The following is a 19,771-nucleotide window of genomic DNA, read 5'->3' as shown; positions in this document are numbered from 1 at the left end:
TGAGGGTGCGGTACAGGGTGTGATAATTATGTCTGGATGCTGCATCTTCAAGGTCAGCTGCCACCTAACTCCAATAGGCTTCCCTTTCTGCTTTCAGCCTCTGGTGATCTTCTCAATTGAGCTGTTGGTATCATTCATAGTTGACCAGCTTTGCTTGCTTCCGTTGGACTACAAGATCCAGGCACTCATCAGATATCCATGGTTGTATTCAACGGCAGATGGGTGGACATAGTGCTTTGGTGCATTACATGATGGAGTTTGATATCTGCTTTTCTGCCTAATCCACATCCTCCATTTGGGTCAATGCTGCGAACCAGTTTGACAGTGTGCTCTGGAATTCCTGTTTGCAGGCAGGGGCCATCACTTGCTTCCAGTCCAGTCTGGCTGGCAGAGGTTACTTGTGCTTTGCACACTGTAAGTGAAGCTGAAATACGGCACTGACAAGGTAATGATGGAGCCACAGTCACATCCTCGCATAGCATGGACATCCATAAGTGATGTTCAGAAGCGGGAGTTGAGCAGGATGTAGTCTAATATGTCCAAGTCCTGGGTTTTGCCATGTGAGCTGGTATTGCGTGGATACTGGAAATGGCTATTTCCCACAATGAGATTGTTTGATCCAGCAAAGGACAGAAGATGCAGGCCATTATCATTCATGTTCCCATGGGCAAATCTACTCATCATTCCTTCCCAATCGGACCTGTCCTCTCCAATGTGGGTGCTGAATTCTCCCACTAAGATGATCATCTTGGTCTGTGGAATCAAATCCAGTGTGTATTGGAGCTGGTTGTAGAAGTTATCCTTGGCCTCAGTTGGTGTGTAGATGAACAGAATGTGGGTCTTGATAGTAAAATTGATGGTGAGCACTGCCAGGTGGTCTGATATTGGTTGGAAAGTGATTATGCTTCTTGCAGCCTGGCTATCCACCATAAACACAACCCCACCCTCTCACTTCTCAGTGCCAGAGTACTACAGTATCAATGTCTCATTGGCTATAGGTGGTTGGATAGTCAGTGTTCCAGATCCAGTGAGTCATAGCTCCAACACTGCAGCAATCAAGATTTTGCATTTCATGAGTGAGTTCCTTGGCAATGATTTACTTTTGGCTGATGTGGTGGCTGGTTTGAATGTTCCACATGGTGATACGGGTTTCCAACTTCGGTGTAATGAATTTCTTTTGGCCAGTAGCCCATTCTCACCAGCACCCTGGGTCCCCAGTGCTGGTGCATTGGCTGCCCCAAATGTGATAGCATGAGTGAATGAGTTTATCCAAATTTCCATGCATTTTCTTGCTTGGTTTCTCTGGTTTCCCAGTTCTGGTCACTACAGTAGGATGACCACCCTCCTCCATTTGCAGCCAGGTTTGGGACCATCCTGGCAGCAGGCTCAGATAAGGTCACAGCAGATATGATCAAGATGTTCAGTGAGATAGGAGAAAAATGGCTCCTGAGGGTACTCATAACAGTATATCATAAATGACTGGAGAATAAGTATATTAGTGCCAGTGTAAAAGAATAAAGGGGACATTCGCAACTGTGGGCAATAGAGAGGTAGCAAATTCCTGTCACACTGCATGAAAGTTCTGGAGAGCGTGAATGATAAATGAATAAGCAGAGTAGTAAATATTAAGATGGAAGATGAGCAGTTCAGATTTAAATCCGGATGCAGCACAAACAACCTGAAGTTTGCAGTGAGATAGAGAGCTGAGAAGAAACTAGAGAAGAGGAAGGACTCCAACTAGGCAGTTGGGGAAGGCATATGACAAGTTCCCAAGAAAGCTGATTTTTAGCAGTTCTGTGGTAGTTCAAAGTCCCTGAAACATTGGCAGAATTAGTGCAAGCTATGTAGCTGGACCCAGTGACTCAAGTATGAATAGAGTTTGGTCTCTCAAGGGGATTCCCAGTGGGAGTGGGTGTGCATCAGGGTTCAGCTCTGAGCCCACTGCTGTTCATACTGGTTATGCATTAGCAAACAGGCCAGAGGTATCAGATCAACAGACATGTAGTATGCAGATGATGTGACATTACAGGCCGACTCTGAGCAAAAACTTCAGCAAAGGATAAGGGAATGACATGCAAAATTTAACGCACATGGGATGAAACTGAGTACAGATAAGACTGTTATTATTGCAGCAAATGGATAAATCAGAAGAAGCTGAGAAATGAGATAGAATGAAAATTAGTGGAACAAGTGAACAGTTTCAATTATCTGGGAGGGGTAGTTGAGGAGAAGGAAAGTCTGAATGGGGAGGCGTAAGCTAGAATCAGAGGGGCTGCAGTGAACTGGCGCAGAGTGACAGGGGCAGTATATGACAGAAGATTTACAAAGAAGTTAAAAAGTAAGGTTTACAAAACAGTAGTGTGACCAGTAATACTGTATGGTATAAAAACCTGGGTAGTAAAGGAAGAGCAGTTGACGTGATGGAGATGACATGCCACATATAGGTGATAGGATGTACACTGTGGGACAGACGAAGAAATGAAGACATCAGAGCAGAAGCCATAGTAGCTCCATTTGCAGAGAAGGTCAAAGAGAACACATTATGGCTGTTCGGGCACATGTGCAGAAAAGCAGAAGACAGCTGGTGAAGAAAATTTGAGAAAGAGAGGAAGAAGGCAAAATGAAACAAGGGTGTCCAGCAAAGAAGTGGATGGATTGTGTGAGAGAAGACCTGCGAGAGAAGAAGGCAGAAGAGTGGGATTGAATTGAGAGAGATGGTGACAGCTGCTATGACACCCTGACCCCATGTAGAAAATGGGAAAAAGGGGGTTTATTATGATGATGATTACTTTTCAGTGTATAGACTTTGATGTAGTGTGCATCAATGTTCTTGTGCATCAAAATTAAGGGCTATATATATATATATATATATATATATATATATATATATATATATATATATATATTATATGTTTATTATATTATTACATATACATTATATGTGTGTGTGTGTGTGTGTGTGTGTGTGTGTGTGTATATATATATATATATATATATATATATATATATATATATGCTCCACTGTCAGTTTCAGTGGCCCAACAGGTAGCACACTTGCCTTGAAGGCTGTGGGTTCCATTCCCATAGCAGATAGACAGATTGCTGACACTGCAATGCAGCATAATAGGGTGCTGCACTTCTGAGTGTGCCAACTTTCAGATAAGATGTTGAACCGAGGCACTACCTGCTTGACTTGGTGTTAGCTCAGGTGGATGTAAAAGATCCCACAGCTCCTTTCAAAAAGAGTAGGGGAAGTTTCCTCGATGCCCTGGCCAAATCTCCCCTAGTAGTATGAATACCACCTCAGCCTAGCACTAACCTGGTCAACAAAAGGATAAATAAATATATATATATATATATATATATATATATATATATATATACGGATCTACTGTACTTCATCAAAAGAACACTTCTTTGAAAAAGAACAGTAGACCCACACTTACACGAAAGTGCACTTAACCGAAAGTGCACTTTCGCAAATAACATTTGAATGAACCGACCAGAAACACCAAAACAATGTTTTTGCAGGGGGGCAAGCCCCCCTGCACCCCTCACACCAACCCTACTTAAATATACCAACTCCGAGATTGCACTACAGTGGGGAAAAGAGGTCAATTCCCTTTTCCCCATTGTAGTGTGCTTCGGCACCTCAGTGTTCCTTAATGGTTAGTTGGTTCATTGAACCTTTCTTTGTAGAAGTGCACTTTCAGTTAAGTGCACTTTCACGTAAATGTGGGTCTACTTCTCTTTTTCGAAGTGATGTACTTTCGCTGATGAGTAGACCCATATATACACATATATATGTATATATATATATATATATAGCTGCACTTGAAATGATCTAAACATATGATCGACAGTAAAATATTCAAAGGTAAAAAGATCTAAACTGAAAAACACAGATAATATTGGAGTTATACTAAGAAATTATATATGCCCTTTACCCACTGTTGTGCAACCTCAGAATTGGTATATATAATTAGCAGGAGGTGTGGGGGTGCATGGGGCTTCTCTCCCCTGCAAAAATGTTGAGAAAATATGTTTCGACTTTGTCTTATTTTTTCAATAGTTTTTTATGTGGTTAGTCAGTGTTGTAGTTTAAAGTTGCCATTTCTTTTCAGGACAGTTTCAGTTATTACCTGCTCCATAAGTGAAGCCAATGTATCTGTTGCTATGAACTGATGCACTTCTTCTGTAGTGTATAGGGATCATTATAGCCTGAGACCAGACATCTGAAACAAATCCACTTGTCAAGAATTTATTAGCAGGGATCTGCATGGGTTTGAGCGAATTATGAAAACTGACAGGAGTACTATTAGAATCCATAGAGCTAGTTTTTATCAGGTGGGTTATTAGCTTAGCTATAATTTCTTTTATAACGTGGAGTATAGTCAACCTAGGTGGACAGGGTTGTAATACTTGTAGCCTTAAGTTTTGTTTTTAGTTATCACAGAATTTGACCACTGGGGTATGTTCAACTAATCATGAAACAACTATTACTGTATTGTTTATCAGAAGTCTTACAGCAGTAACTATTGTTCTGCTTTAGATTATAGTAAATTTAAACACCACCTTGTTGTATCTCTGTTTACACTCTAGTTCCATGGTCTGAGTTGGTCAATTTGCTCAACTTAGAAAGATCTTTCATATTTTTAGTGAGTTTTGTTTACTGAATTAGGGTTGCTATTGAAAGTGCATAATGCTTTTTCCTGTTATATAGTTTGCTGATTGTATTGTTTTCCTATATTGTTTTATTATTATTGTTGCTCTCCCTTCTGCATATATGCTGTGGGGTAGGATGCAGCTGCTCCACAGCCAGACAGTTTGGCTTTCCCCATAGACTGAGCCATAGGGACCTTCTGTAAGTGTCTCCAGTCACAAAGCTATCCTTCCCTCTGCCCAGTGGCAGTTTGGTCATGCTGAGCTGCTCTGGGCTTTCCCAGTCCTAGCTTTCACCCTCAGCATGCTGATGCATCACATCTATCTGGGGGGCAAAGAGGTGTTTCTGAATGTGTTCTCCACTGTGGGTAAAGATGATGGTCACACATCCTCAGTTCTGTATGCCTCTCCCAGCCCGACAATCTCTTGAGCTCCATCTTCCATCAGAAGGTCAAGAGATCCATCCTGCATGCTCCCTCCCCCAATTATAAGCATGCTCCTCCTTCCCTGCCTGCACCAAGAAGTGCCGGAGCTTCTAGTAAAACTTTGGTCACCTAGGCCATAGTCAGGAGCAGGCATCATCCCTCTACACCACTGACATTGTTTATACTTAGGTACCAGTATATTAATGTTTCAGTAGTATGTATTGTTGAATCCATTACTTACTAGAATCATCACAAGTGTCATTCTTCAAGTGTTTTAAGGTAAGTTTGTGAAGGACCTGTGCACTGCTATCAGTTCGGAGTTGTTGTGATGAGAACACATTTGCACTAGTCTCTTTTTCAACCTCACACTTCCCATAGCTCCTCATGACCCTCCCCAGTGGCTTCATTACCTGTACCCAATCACTCACTCTGCACACTCATTCTACAGTAGTGACATTCAGACATCTAGGGCAAGTTCAAGTGAAAGTCGGCATGCTGGGCTAACTCAGTTCTATGCCCCATTTGTTCCTGCCTATGAAGCACAATCAGTGCATTCATTTCCCAGCAGTGGGAGTCAAGTGGTAGGGCTCAGAGTAGCTAGCAAGTCCTGCAGGCAGCCTAACCCTAGTGCTATGTTCCAATGGCAGCTCTCTTGAGCTCTGGGTTGCATTGTGCACAGGTTGAGATGTGGATGTGTAACATCCAGTGCACCCAGTAGGTGCCATCTAAATAGCAAACCAGACCTTCCTTTCTCCCCCGGGATGCTCAAACCAGCAGCTGACACTGTCTCCCATTCTCCTCATCCCATTCTATCACCTGTGCTGCCAAATGAGCACAGGTCATCTGGGTCATAGTCAGGGCTGATACAGGCTGTTTAGGTCTTCAGTAGTATTCTCGATGTGCTATATTCTTTTACAGTTTACTTATATATTAAAGTGTCCATTTTGTATGACTATCTTTTACAAATAATTTAATTTAATACATTTTGAAATTTGAAATATTTTATATCAGATTACAATATCTATTAAGTGTCCATTGACTATGAAGGCTTTACACAATCCTCTTTTTTCGATTTCTAGTTTTGTTAGTTGGACAAAAAGTGGCAGTACATTGTAGAAAGATTAGCAGTACCATTAGTTTCACAAAGATAGTTTTTTTATCTCAACTTTTTTTATGTGGTCAGTTAAGTGAGTGGCTGAAGAATTTCAGTCTTTGACAGAAAAAAGTAGTAATAACGTTGCCTTGTCCAGGTTAGTTTCTCACTAATGTAGGTGAATACTTTTAGCTCAGCCTTTTAGAGTAAAATATATTAAGATACAGACTGTTTATGTCTCCAGTAATGCTCCTGAGTTGCTACACATTTCGTAGCTATATGCTGTATTCTATGCCCACTTTCATCCCTTCCTCATGTCCGAATATCTGCTCCTTTCTTCCATTTCTGTTGCTGAAGTTGGTCATTATACTCCAAATGTCGTACTTCTTCAGCTTGCTGGCTGCTTGTACAATTAACATTTTTTGAGAAAGCTACCTTCAACCCCCTATCCTGGCATCTCTCCACCATTGTCATGAGCTAGCTTGCTGCTACCTCTGCTGTCTCCCTTGAGAGATCATTAACTCCTGTGTACACCAAAATATGTCCCCCTCCCCTTACGACTGCTTTAATAAGCCTTAACTCTCACTGTAATCTGGTCACACCAAGACTCTTGCTTCCTCTGTTGAATGAGACTGCAATTATCAAAACCCTCCTCTGTATCCATACTAAGACTTCTTGTCTGTTTCACGTCCTACCACAAATCACCATCTATCCTACCTATAGCATTTTAACACTCCTGTTTCTTTACCCCTAATTTTATCCAATTTCCTTGCCAGTTGCCTTCTTCCCTCTACTGTGTTTGGCCTCTTTCCCATTCGTCCTGTAACCTTCCTACAACCTCTCTCCATAATTGTCCTCTCCTGGCTGCCATCCTTCTTACTGCTCTCAGGCAATTATCTTCTTGCCCCTCTTTGCACTCCTCCCTCTCCACCATCTTACATCAATACTTTCTCTGTTTTGCCTCTATACTGGGCATCATCTTTCTGCCCTATCCGCCTCTATGCTGACTTGCTCTAGGTTCCCTCTGCCTTTCTTTTACTATTCCTATTTGTCCTTTGACTGTCCAAGTTCAGACTGTCTTTGCCATGATTATCATCCCACTGAGTGCCTCCTTCTGGCCTTTTTCCTGCCTCCAACTGTCTTGTTCTCCCTGCATCCCATGCACAGACTGTGTGTTTATTATAATATAAATGATTAACATTCTCACAATAAATTATCACTATCAAGATAAGATTAAGTATCTGGAACAATAAAATATGCATTGGAGTAAGATATGTCAAGTAATACCGTTAAAGTATTCGTCAAACTATTTGATGAAAATAGAGACAATGTTAGCATTGAAGGGTAACAAAAACAATAAGTGGTCACTGACAGTAAAATGCTATTGGTTACACAGAGAAGGAAATTAAGAATCACCTATATAAAATGGGCATGGAAGATTATCCAGTACCTCACTCACTGAAATATAGAGAAGAGGAAAAGGGATGCCATTTATTTACTTAAAACACTAACAGCACTGATTTATATATAAAAATGATACCCAGTCTTATGACGTATCCCCATAGAGGGGTATTATAAGTGAATATTCAGTATTTTTAGGAATACTTCTTGGTGCCTGGTATGGCATACATGCTGATAGTCCAGGCGCTAAGAAGTGTTAGAGCAGGAGACCATTTTTGCATGAAGAGAATTTCTTTAATTTCCCTTGGCTATGAAAAGTTCTGCATCTTAGATGGAAAACAGAATCTGTCAACACTTAGAGACATATATGGGTATAAATGCTTGCCAATAGACTTTTTAGCCACTAATAGCATGGAATGAAGAGCCAAACTTAGTGCTGTGATTTTTTCAGTGAAACCATATAAAACTAGATCTGGTATATATGACGCTGAGAATGGATAAATCAATGTAGCTTTGTCATAAAAGACTGTCCCAAATTTCTGCAATGCAGGACACTCCCAAATAAGGTGTTCCCAGAAAGCCTTGTATTGTTCTTACGGACACCTCCAAGAAAGAGGCAAGGTGTCTGGAAAAAGTTTAGCTGACACATTAGGGGTTAGATAAGTCTGTGAAGACAATTCCAGGTAAATAATCTCCACTTTGGAAAATATGTGGCTTTGAAAGGCAGGTACAACATGAGAGAAATGTGCTTATCTGTTGGCTCTCAACCAGTTTTGTACATATAGAGTAGTTTAAAATCTGGTACAGGATTATGATAGTCCTCCACCACAATAGCAATGAATTTGTATACATTTAACTTAGCCACTTCATTAAAATTGATTACAGCTTCCAATATTTGCAGTAGCGGAGAGTTAGAATGATTTCTTACCAGATTTGGGCAAAGCATGTCTTAAAGCATATACATTAACTGATAATAATACATGAGATGGGTCATTAGGATATCATATTCTGCATGAAGATCTATGGAGGTTCATAGGTGTGTACTAGGCTAATGGCCCTGGAGCCTTTACAAGCCTAGCCCATCAAAGTGCCCTGGCATTGTGCCACCTGATGTTAGGTCCCAATGCCTCTATCAAGTAGAGTCACTGGAGTGATCCCCAGGATGAACTTTCTATTTCCCTTCCACTCATCAAGATTTCTCTTGAACAGGAGCAGCGAGGTGCTCTGCTTGACATGTATGAGAAGTCTGTTCCAGAGTATGGGCAGTCTCTGGGTGAGGAACCTGTCCCTCCAGCATGTTCTGTTGATTGTGGCAATGAGGTTGAGGTCTCTGGAGCACGTGGTGGAGAGGGATTGGGACTTCTTTAGATGTAGCATTTCTAACAGAGCTGAGTCAGACATGGCTTTGTAAGTCAAGCAGAGATCGCCTCTATGTAGGCGATATGAGACAGTGAATACCTGGAGTCTTTTGAGTCTGTCCGTGTAGGACATGAGTTTAATGCCTAGGATCTTCTTTGTGAGGTACTTCTGTGGTCTCTCCAGCTGCTGCAGGTGTCTACTGAGGTACATGCCAAATGGGGCCTTATACTCGATGATTGGTCTAATGAGGAAAGAGTAGAGGGAGACAATTACCTCTTTCTTCCTGGATGCAAATCCCTTGGAAATGAGATGTGCCACATAGAAGGTCTTTCTGACCACAGTGGCAATGTGGTAGTTGAAGGAGAGGTTGCTGTCAACCTACATCCCCAGATCTCTTATAATGCCTTCAGTGTTCAGTGGGCTTCCATCAATATAGTAATTAGTGGGAACTGAGTTTTTACCAAAGGGGATGATGACTCATTTTTTGGCATTAAGCTTAAGGCCATGGTTTCGACACCAGTCATTGGTCTCACTGAGGCCTTTCTGTAGGATGTCTGCATTAATGGCCCCCAGCTTGCAGTTGTCTACAAACTTGGTCAGCCAGAGTCTCTTTGTGTTGGCCTGGACTTCTGAAAAATAGATGCTGAACAGGAGAGGACCCAGGACCAATCCCTCTGGGATTCCACTAGTGACTGGTTGGCAGTCTGACTTGAAGTCTGCTACTTTCACACTGCGTGTTCTATCTGTGAGCCAATTTGCAACCCACCTAGTGATACAGGGTTTGATGCCTAGTTTGTTGAGTTTATCAATAATTCCCGAGTGAGGAATGGTATCAAAGGCCTTGGCCAGATCGAAGTAGGCTGTATACACTGCCTTACCTTCATCCACAGCCCTGGTGACTGACTCAAAGAAGTCAACCAGCTTGAGCAGGCATGATCTCCTTTCACAAAGCCACATTGCGTGGGTTCTAGAGTTTGGAGATTTCCTATGTCTTTGTTAATCAGGTCCATGATGATGCGCTCCATAGCTTTACATATCAGACTCGTCAGGCTAATGGAGTGATAATTTCTAGGGTCTGTAGTCGCTCCCCCTTTATGGAGCGGGATGACTGTAGCAGTGCACCATTCAGTATGGACAAAGCCTGAGGTGAGGCTGTGACTGAACAGGGCACACAGATGTGGTGCCGGTTTGTTTTATAGTTCATGTAGAACACAACCAGGGATATTATCCGGTCCCATGGAAGCTGTATTCTTGGCCTTGGACAATCCAGCTTTAACCTTTGCTGCAGTAATGCTGGGTGCCTGGCATTCTTCCAGTATTGTGATTGGTCCTTTGGGGGGGAGGGGTAGAGTTGGTACTGAATCTGTCGGCCAGTATGTTGGCAATATCTGTTGACACAGTATAGGATGTACCACTGTGTAATAACTCAGAGGAAATCTGGGTATTGCCATGGAGGTTCTTGATATAGCTATAGAAAGCTTTGTGATTGTTTTTAGTGTCTGCCACAATTCTGCGTTCATAGCTGGCTTTGGAGGATTTGATGAAGGATCTCAACTTTTTGTTGAGGCGAATAAGGAAGGTTTTCCAGTCTTGGGACCACCTTTTTCTGCAACAGTTTCTTCCTTCTGTTGTAGAGTTTATTAATGGCAGTGAAATTAGCCACCTCTGTTTTTAGGAGCCCAAAGTCCACTTTGGAGAAGTTTTTCAAGATGGTTACCTTTGCAGGGTATGTGGGTGAGATGTGGATTTCCATGGTGATTAGTTTATGGTCGGATCTGACCAGGGAGGGATTGACTATTGGTGTAGAGCAATGGTCGCCCATGTTAGTAATAACCAGGTCAAGGATGTTGTTTTCTCATGTGGGGGTCAGAATGAGCTGGTCCAGGGCATTGGAAATGATGAAGTCCAGGAAGCGTTGGGCCGGTGTATTGGTGCTTGAGTAGTTTTCCCAGTTGATGGAGTGGGTAAGTGAAAAAAGAAAGCTGCACCAAACTTACACAACCACCACGTTTATTAGCAAAAAATAAAAAATAAAAAATAAAAATAGGATAACGTTAGCGCTTTCACGATTGCTCTTGTCGCTTCATCAGACAAACTGAACAACTGTCCAACCAGTTTATATCACGTTAGCTATCAGCTGATAGGAATCAAATGTTCCAGTTATACAATTAAAGCAAGCTAATGTTCTAGTCAGAGAATGCTACAGTAAATTACATCTAAAATTTTAAAAAGCCAGTCCATAAATTTGCATGTGTGAAAGTATAAATAAACATCTCTAAATATATATATATATATATATATATGAAAACCTATATACACAATATCTATTAGAATACACATCAGAATATATTTACATAAAACCATATAGAGACAAATTATTAAAAACATATTACTATCTAAAAAAGTACAAAGACAATCATCTTAGAACAAAAAATTATTCATAAATGTTCATCTAAAACTCATATAAAGGCATATTAAGGCATAAAAAGGCACATCAAAAATATATTAAAAGCATATATGTATATGTGTGTGAGAAGACTAATTATACATACATAAATGACTATAATAATACTTAACACCTGAGGCAGCGAGACTTCAAGAAAGGTTTTAAGGATGTTGTACTATTTAAACCAGGGTATCTCTCAGCATTCAGAGAGAGAATCTATTTTTGTTCAATGCTCTCAGTTAAATTTTCTATATCACCTCCTCTTACACTAAGGCGAACAACTTGAATAACAAAAAATTTAAAATAGTGTGTGCAGTCTGTTTCCTTAATGTGTGTGGCCAGGGCATTGCTATCCTTACAGTTGTTGATGTCCGTAATATGTTCAAGGATCCTGTCCTTGAACATTCTGTTAGTTTTACCTGTATAGAATGCAAAACATTTCTGGCAGAAAGAGAAATAAACAACATTCATTGTTCTATAATCAGCATAGCCCTTGCTTGTGATAGTAAATTGTTGCACGGGGTGTGTAAAAGTATTATTTCTATAAAGGTGTTGGCATGCAGAACATCGTCTACATGGAAAGGTGCCAGTCCACATGGACTGGATAGGTCTATCTATATCTGTCTTATTACAAAGATGATTTTTCAAAGACTTGTTGCTTCTAAATGAAAAAGATGGAATATTGCCTATCTTGTCCATGAGTCCCGGGACCTCATGTAAAATATGCCAATGTCTTTTAATAATGGAAGTGTACTCATTTACATCACTAGAATGCTGAAAAACTACTCTAAACCTATTATTTGTCCAGTTTAAAACATGCTGGTCATTATTCTGTGTGACGTCCATCAAATATGGTTTGCATCTATTGTCCCTTTGTGTCCAGGCCTGAACTATAGTGGTCTCAATCTCTTCCTTAGAGTAATCTCTATCTTAGAAATCTGATTTCACATTTTCAAGTGCCACTCTTGCTTCATCATCTTCATTGTGTAGTCTTAGGACTCTATATATTTGTCCCTTTAGGACATTTTTGGCAATATGTCTTGGGTGCATACAAGTTCTGTGCAGCTGGGCATTTCTCCTGGTGGGTTTCCTGTATATAGTACTGCTAAGCCTATTCAATTCAGATTTCCTAACTATCACATCCAGGAAATTGATCTCAGTTGTGGAATGTTGATGCGTGAATCTTAAAAAATCAGTGGTAGTATGTAAATAGTTCACAAAATCAGTTAACTCACTTATAGTGCCCTTCCACAACATAAAAATGTCATCCACAAATCTGACATACCATAGAATATTCCCAAAGAAGGGATTAACATCTGACATTAGAGAGAGCTGTTCCCAACATACCAATGCCAGGTTGGCATAGCTATTGGCACAAGCAGTGCCCATAGCCACACCATCCTTCTGGAGATAGAACTCATTTTCAAACACAAAGACATTATTTTCTAGGATAATCTCTAATAGACTGTAAATAAGTTGAACCTTGTCATTTTCATAACATCTGTTCATAGTAGAAAATCTCTGATCATATTAATGCCCCATGTGTTAGGTATTGATGTAAAAAGTGACTCAATGTCCATAGTAACAAAAATATATTCTCTCTCAATAGTCATTATTCTGTTGTGTAACCTTTCTAGGAACATTTTTGTATCTCTCAGTATAGTATGACATCCCTTTAATAATGTGTGGAGATTGCCCTCCACAAAACTGGAGAGTGTTTCAGTGCACCACCCTGCGTCTGAGACTATTGGTCTCATAGGTGGCATTTGAATGTTTTTGTGTATTTTCGGAAGGCCATAGATTCTTGGGACAACTTGGTTATTGATGTTAAAATACTTAAATAGATGTTCATCTATTAGATTCGTCATCAACAGATCAAAGATCAAGAAAAACACCTTTTCCATCACTGCATTTATAACTACTTTATTGACACATTGATAAGTATCACTGTTTTGAAGTAAGATTCTCATTTGTCTCAGGTATAGCATTTTATCTAAATTTACTATGCCTCCACCCTTATCTGCTTGTTTAATATTGATGGAGTGCATATTTTTCAATTCACGTAAAGCAGTGGCCATATTATGAAAATTTTTACATGTCTTTTCTAATTGTAGCTGTCTAAAGCTTGTCTCACAAACATTAATAAAAGATTGTATTCCTGGATGAGCAGCTGGGACAAAAGTGTTTGGTTTACTGTATCTTGAAATGTCAGCATTATAATGTCTCTCTGTGTCAGAAAACATATTTTTTAAGGAAAGACTCCTACCAAGGAGCCTAAGATCCTTTAACATTTCAACAGGATCTGCCCGTTTAGCAGGAATAAAGGATAAGCCTTTATTCAGTAATCCGATTTGTTCTTTGCTTAAAATTATTGAAGAGATATTTAAAACCAAACCTGTATTCAGGTTCACCTTCTCTTCGGTTGCTATGCTATGGTTTCCAAATTCTGTTGTTTCTGCATCTTCCCTTGTCTCATTATGCTCCTCGATCGTGTTTTGAAAGGTAATGGATTTCTCAGTGAGAAATCTCCCTTGGCGTTCAGGTCTGAAAAAATATTGTTGTCCGAACTGTTGTCTTCTCGATGCCGAGCCTGTGAAATCATTGGTACATTACTAAGGGAGTCTGCACTAGTGCTAGCTTCACTAAGGCACTTATTACTCTGTTGTTCAGATATAAAATTAGTTTTAGAACTTGTAGCGGCATTATTAGAAGACACCGCTATAGCAGATGGTTCTGTGCCCAACTTCCGTAAGGTGGGCATGCTATCAGAGCTCCCAGGCGTAGTAGCTGATTGGATATCATGATAGTTGACGTGTTCTTGAGCTACAGACCTTATTCGTTCCCTGGGCCAGGAAAAGACATTATTATGTCATATTGTGGAGACCTGTGGTTAGGAGTAAAGAGCAATAATTTAGTTTTTTGGGGGGTTAAGGAGGAGGCAATGTTGCATGAACCAATTTTTAACAGTATGAAATACAGTTTGGATGAGGGTCTGGAGTGAGGAAACAGAGTTGGCAGAGCATATTAAAGTTGAATCACCTGCATGTTGTATGCAGGTGGCTTGTGGAAATTTAGAGTTAAGATCATTAATAAAGATTGAATAGAGAAGAGGACCTAATATGGAGCCTTGGGGTACTCCAATGTTGACAGGGAGGGGTGTGGATAAATTATTATCCTAGAGAACAGCTTGAAGTCTGCTATCTAAGTATGAGCAAGTCAAGATAGAGAAGCAGAAGAAAAAAGTATCAGCAATAGGAATCCAATAAAGAAGATGAGTGGGTAGGTAATAACTGCTATATGGGAACAAAGAAACTAGGTTAACAAGGTGAAAAAAAAGAGAGTTTGAGATATAGCAAGGAGGGAGTGGATATATAAAAGTAAAGGGGGTAGGGAGTATGTATTTTAAAAAATGGAAAGTATAGCCAGCATTAGGTAGTGAGGCCACTGAAGAATAATTATCTTTCTAGGTATGTAGTGTGCTGGTGCTGCCACCTCGTGGTAGAAAGTGGTAATAAAGGATAACAGGCAAAAGTGATATATAGGTCTTAGGTGGAATTAAGTGGTTTGAAGGGTTTAGTGATTGGAGGGGGGGCAGTAGCAAACGGTCCGTGGTAGGCTGCTTACAGAATGCACACTCGGGAGGGCATACAAGCACAATAAATGGGTAATAATAGTAGCTAAACAATGAGTTTTGGGGCCGAAAGGTGTGGAATGAGTTATAGCCTGGTAGCTCAGGGGTGCTTTCTGCCGCTTTAAACCAGGGTAGAGTTGCCAAGTAAAGATTACATTTTTATTCTCGCCACATTTTCCAAGGGAAACACTGCCAAGCTGCACTGAATACTGAATGTGCTCCAAGGGGAAAGTATAGTTAAGACATAATTAAGAAAGGTCTATCTTGTGAAATGCGCCTCATATAATTCGACTGAAGATATTCAAATATTGTGACACTCCAGTTGTTGGAGTGTTAATGTGGAGCTCTGTTGCTGTAGTTAACAAAAGTGGCCAAAGAATTCTATGGCCAGAGCTATCTGCCAGAATGTTGAGACCTCAAAAGTGAGGATAAATTTCCTGTCCTATAGCTATAATCCATGTTGGTGCCAGGAGCAGTAGATATAACTCTCCTAAAAGTCTAATGGTGGTGGTCTGGTATCCTACTGCCAAACTGGGAAGACATATGCCTCCCAAGTGTTTAAGGACAGACAGCCCCTAGGTGAGGACAGAGACCATAAAAATCTCAAGATCACTTCATCCTGACTCTGTACCATCAAATAAGGAAGTCTTAATGGGAGACCCTGTAAAATGTAAAGTACCTTAGGATATAGTATCATTTTGACTGGAGGAATTTTTAGGTCTAAGGACATGGTCCATGTATTCCATTCCTAAATACAGGCCCAATTTGTCTGTTGGAGTGACTGTAGATTAAGATCTTTAGTCTCCTTTGGATTGGGGGGCTAGCAGAATACCAATATATTGTAGACGAGGAGGATTAAGTGTGAAACCACATTTATTTCAGTCTGCCAAGGAAAGGGAAGGGAAGTATTATGTAAAATTAAAGTGGATTTGGCTGGATTAACCTTATATCCAGATGTAATGCCAACTAAACAAGACTTCCCAGATATGTGGAAGCATTAATTGAGGGTTGTTAACAAAAAAATAGTAGGTCATCTGCAAATACAGCAACACCACTGGTTCTTGAGGCAGTATGGGTATTTGACTCTAGTGAAGCAAGTGCTCCTGAAAGGTTACTGATAATAGTTCAATAGCTAGAATGATTAGAAAGCATGCCAAACGGCATCCCTGCCTAACCTCTTTATTGATGGTTAAAGGTCCAGAAATATATGGTCCTACTCCATTCCCAGCAGTTGATCCCCAGTAAAGACTTGAAACAGCCTGCATAAAACAGACCAGGAAATTATATGCAGTCAAGACGTGGGTCAGATAACTCAATTTGATGATGTCAAAAGCTTTCTCTGCACCCACTGAGAACAGTGCAAGTGGAGAATTGTGAAGATAGCCCTTTTCTTGCATCTGAGCCATTCTTAATGTGTGATGCCCAAAATATATACCTTTAATAAAACCTGCCTGATCAAGATGCGCTGTGAAAGGTAAAAAGGGAACCAACCAAGCGGCCAAGATAGCCATATATATTTTACTGCCCATCTTGAAAAGATATATTGGACAATAACTTGAAGGAAGAGACGGATTTTTGTCCTGCTTTAGGACTGTGAGGAGTAGGAATTGTTTCCAAGAAAAGTGGACATCCTGTCTAGTACAGATGGATACATAAACTTTCTAAAATAGGCTTAAAGTCAGTGTGGGAGACAATTATAAAATTAAGATGGGAGACTGTCAACTTCCAACACCTTGATCATCTACAATTTCTTGACAACAGCTTGCTATTCTGACATGAAGATAGGTGTTTCTTTGGCTTGTGTTTATCAACAGATCGACAGCTGGTTAAGGAGAGAATAACTTAGCATTCCTTTTAGTCTTTCTACAGGAAACCTCATAATACTGGAGCAGCAATTTATCTAGGGCTATTTCTGTTTTCCAATGTAGAATATCTTAGATTTTCAGTTTAATGGAGGCTAGAAGAGGTGGTCTGGATTGAGCTCTGCAAGAGGACCACAAAGCTAGTTCTTGTTGGTATTGATGATGCAGGGAGTTTAACTCAACATTCCTTTGCTTCTACAGACCAGCTGTCCAAAATCAAAATCTGACATGCAGATATTTCTCATAGGCATCCCATAATATATCAAGAGAGTATCCTTCTGGCAGATGCAGAGCTAAAAAAATCTTCAGTGAAAGCAATTATGTGTTGAACAAAGTCTGGTCTCCTGGTATAATGAGGTAAAGCCTCCAGATCTTCGAGGAGAGGGATGCCAGGTTTGAAAGATAGCCTTCTATAGCTTTGGGGTCCAAATACAGACAATGGGTGACTTGATATGTAGGCTAATAATCTAGGAAGCCATCCTCAATGTACACTCTATCAGTTCTAGTAGAGGCAGGAAACTTCGGGGAATGATAAGTGAACATTTTATGGGTGGATTGTGTATACAAACCCAAATCAAGTAAAGACATTTCTGTGACCCAAGACTGCAAACATTTAACAAATGGTGATAAATGAAAGGTGCTGGTAGAATTAAATAACCTTTCAAGTTCCCTTATATGTACTGGGGATGCTGTTTAAGTACTGTGGTCATCATGAGAGGGTAGAAGTAGATGGGGATTACTGTAAGCACTCTACTCCTCACTATGAGTACAGCCCCAGAGCATAGAATGTCTCTAATGGGAACACAATGTTGAAGCTCTTTAATAGTATAGCAAACCATTGCTTTTACCAAGGTATGTGAGGAGGAAACAACTATATCACAACCCCATGAAAACATCTTGGCATACTCAATATCTGACAGGTGGGTCTTTTGAAGTGCATAAACATCAGTAGAGTGCTGTCTAACCCATGTGTGCACGTGAGCCTATGTAACAGCAGAGTTTACCCATTTGCGCAAGTAAGCCCACTTAGCAGCAGAGTTTATACCATTTGCACTGACACTAAGAGATTTCATTTAAATAGAAGCCAAATAAACAGACTTGCCTTATTGCCAGTGGGCTAAAAAATTATAGCTCTACATAGGCAGTGCAGGAATAACACAGACTCTAATATGTAAAAGATAATGCTTGTCTGGGTGAGTGATATGTGAAACATATAGGATAGTCAACCATAGTATAGAATGAAAAATGCAACGTAGCAGTATATAAGAAATGTGAAAGTCATAGCACAAACATGGTGCAAACCGTTACCAGCTATTGCACATATAGTCAGCAAACATGATAAACTGTTGTGATAAAACTATATACAAAATGCCTAGTGACGTCAAAGGTCAAAGAGAGCAAAATACTGTAAACTTTGTTCCTTTTAAACGACCAGGAAAGAAGGTGCATGTCAGTGTTGAATGATGCAACCAATATCCCAGATGGTGAGCTCCACATATGTAGTCTATTAACCGTATAGAAATGGCATTGCAAGCTGAAGTTACTGTTGAGCTGCACTGCAGTAATGGAGGAGTTATAATAATCCATTATGGATAGATTAAAGCAGGTTATAGAGAAATATTTAGAGTGCAATTACTTTCGTATTAAAATCTACCATTGCAAGAGCCAGTTTAGACTGATTCAGATCTGCGGGTGTTAAAGCAGCCATATTTACAGCCCTCTCTTGTTTGACCAAAGTAGGGATCCAGTCCATCTTATCCTGAACTGATATGGCTGCATGATCATTCAGGTATTGAAGCACTTCTTCTTCTAATTGGGAGAAAACATATGCAGAATTAGAATATTGTACCTTTAGCTGGGTAAAGTAAGATAGATTTCAGGCCCTTTTCTTTGAGAAATCACAACAGAGGGAATCAAGTTTTTCATTTGGCAAGGACTTGGTTGGAATAACCATTGTCAAATTGCACTTTTCTACAAAGATAAGTAATCATCTTTTTTGTCCATGCAGTCTCGAGAATCTTTTCTTTCTGAAGGAGAGGAAGAACACAATCACAGATCTAGGAGATGATCCTGGTTATGAAATAATAACCAGAAATTGGTTCTCTCTCTCTGTGTCTCTCTTTTTTTGCTCTCTCTCTGTCATAGGTTTAGAAGTAGTGACTAGCCTCACAGAAGCAGGAATCCATGCCTGAATAAAAATAAAATCACACATCTTGCTTGGCCCCTTCCTGGATACTCAGAATCTGTATATTATTTTGGTACCTTCTGGTCTCCTGATCATCAATTATATCATTTAGTACCTGGGTGAAATCAAGCAGGAAATTTAATTGATGTTTGATTTCATCCAGCCGACAGGATAAATCCTGCCTGGTCTGTTCAATGTGGTTGTGTGTTCCACAACTTCAAGCACAATTGATTTGATTTCTTGCACCTGAACATGCCAGGAAAACTGGAAAAAATCCACAGAGAGCTGGGATGGGAGGTAGACAGGTGTTGCGAGGCAGCCAATGGCTCATTCATGCTTTTAGGGGATGGCACCACGGAGGAAGCAGTCATGTTGCTACAGGTTATTTGGTGGTCGCTGTCTTTCAAAATATATCTAAGCTCACTCTTGCTTTGGAAGGCTGTTTTTCAGAGAAGTGCAGCAGTTATGTGCATTTAATAGACAGGAAGTAAATATTGCCAGAAAATGTATAACTTGATCTGTGCTGGTCTATTGCTTCTGTCAATATGGAGCTCAGGACTCTCACATCTATATTCTTCACACCAGAACCAGAAGCCCCAATGTCTCTCCCTTTTTGACTGGCTCAGCTTAAGTACTCCCACCTTCTTACTATTTATTAACTTTCCCTCAAATCCTGGTTCCACTACCATCCCCATGATCTCTCTCAT

This window comes from Protopterus annectens, chromosome 11.part0 (genome assembly GCF_019279795.1).
Source record: "Protopterus annectens isolate FY-2018-M chromosome 11.part0, PAN1.0, whole genome shotgun sequence".
NCBI classification, from domain to species: Eukaryota; Metazoa; Chordata; order Ceratodontiformes; family Protopteridae; genus Protopterus; species Protopterus annectens.
The sequence above is the reverse complement of the archived record's forward strand: the minus strand, read 5'-3'. Positions refer to the sequence as shown.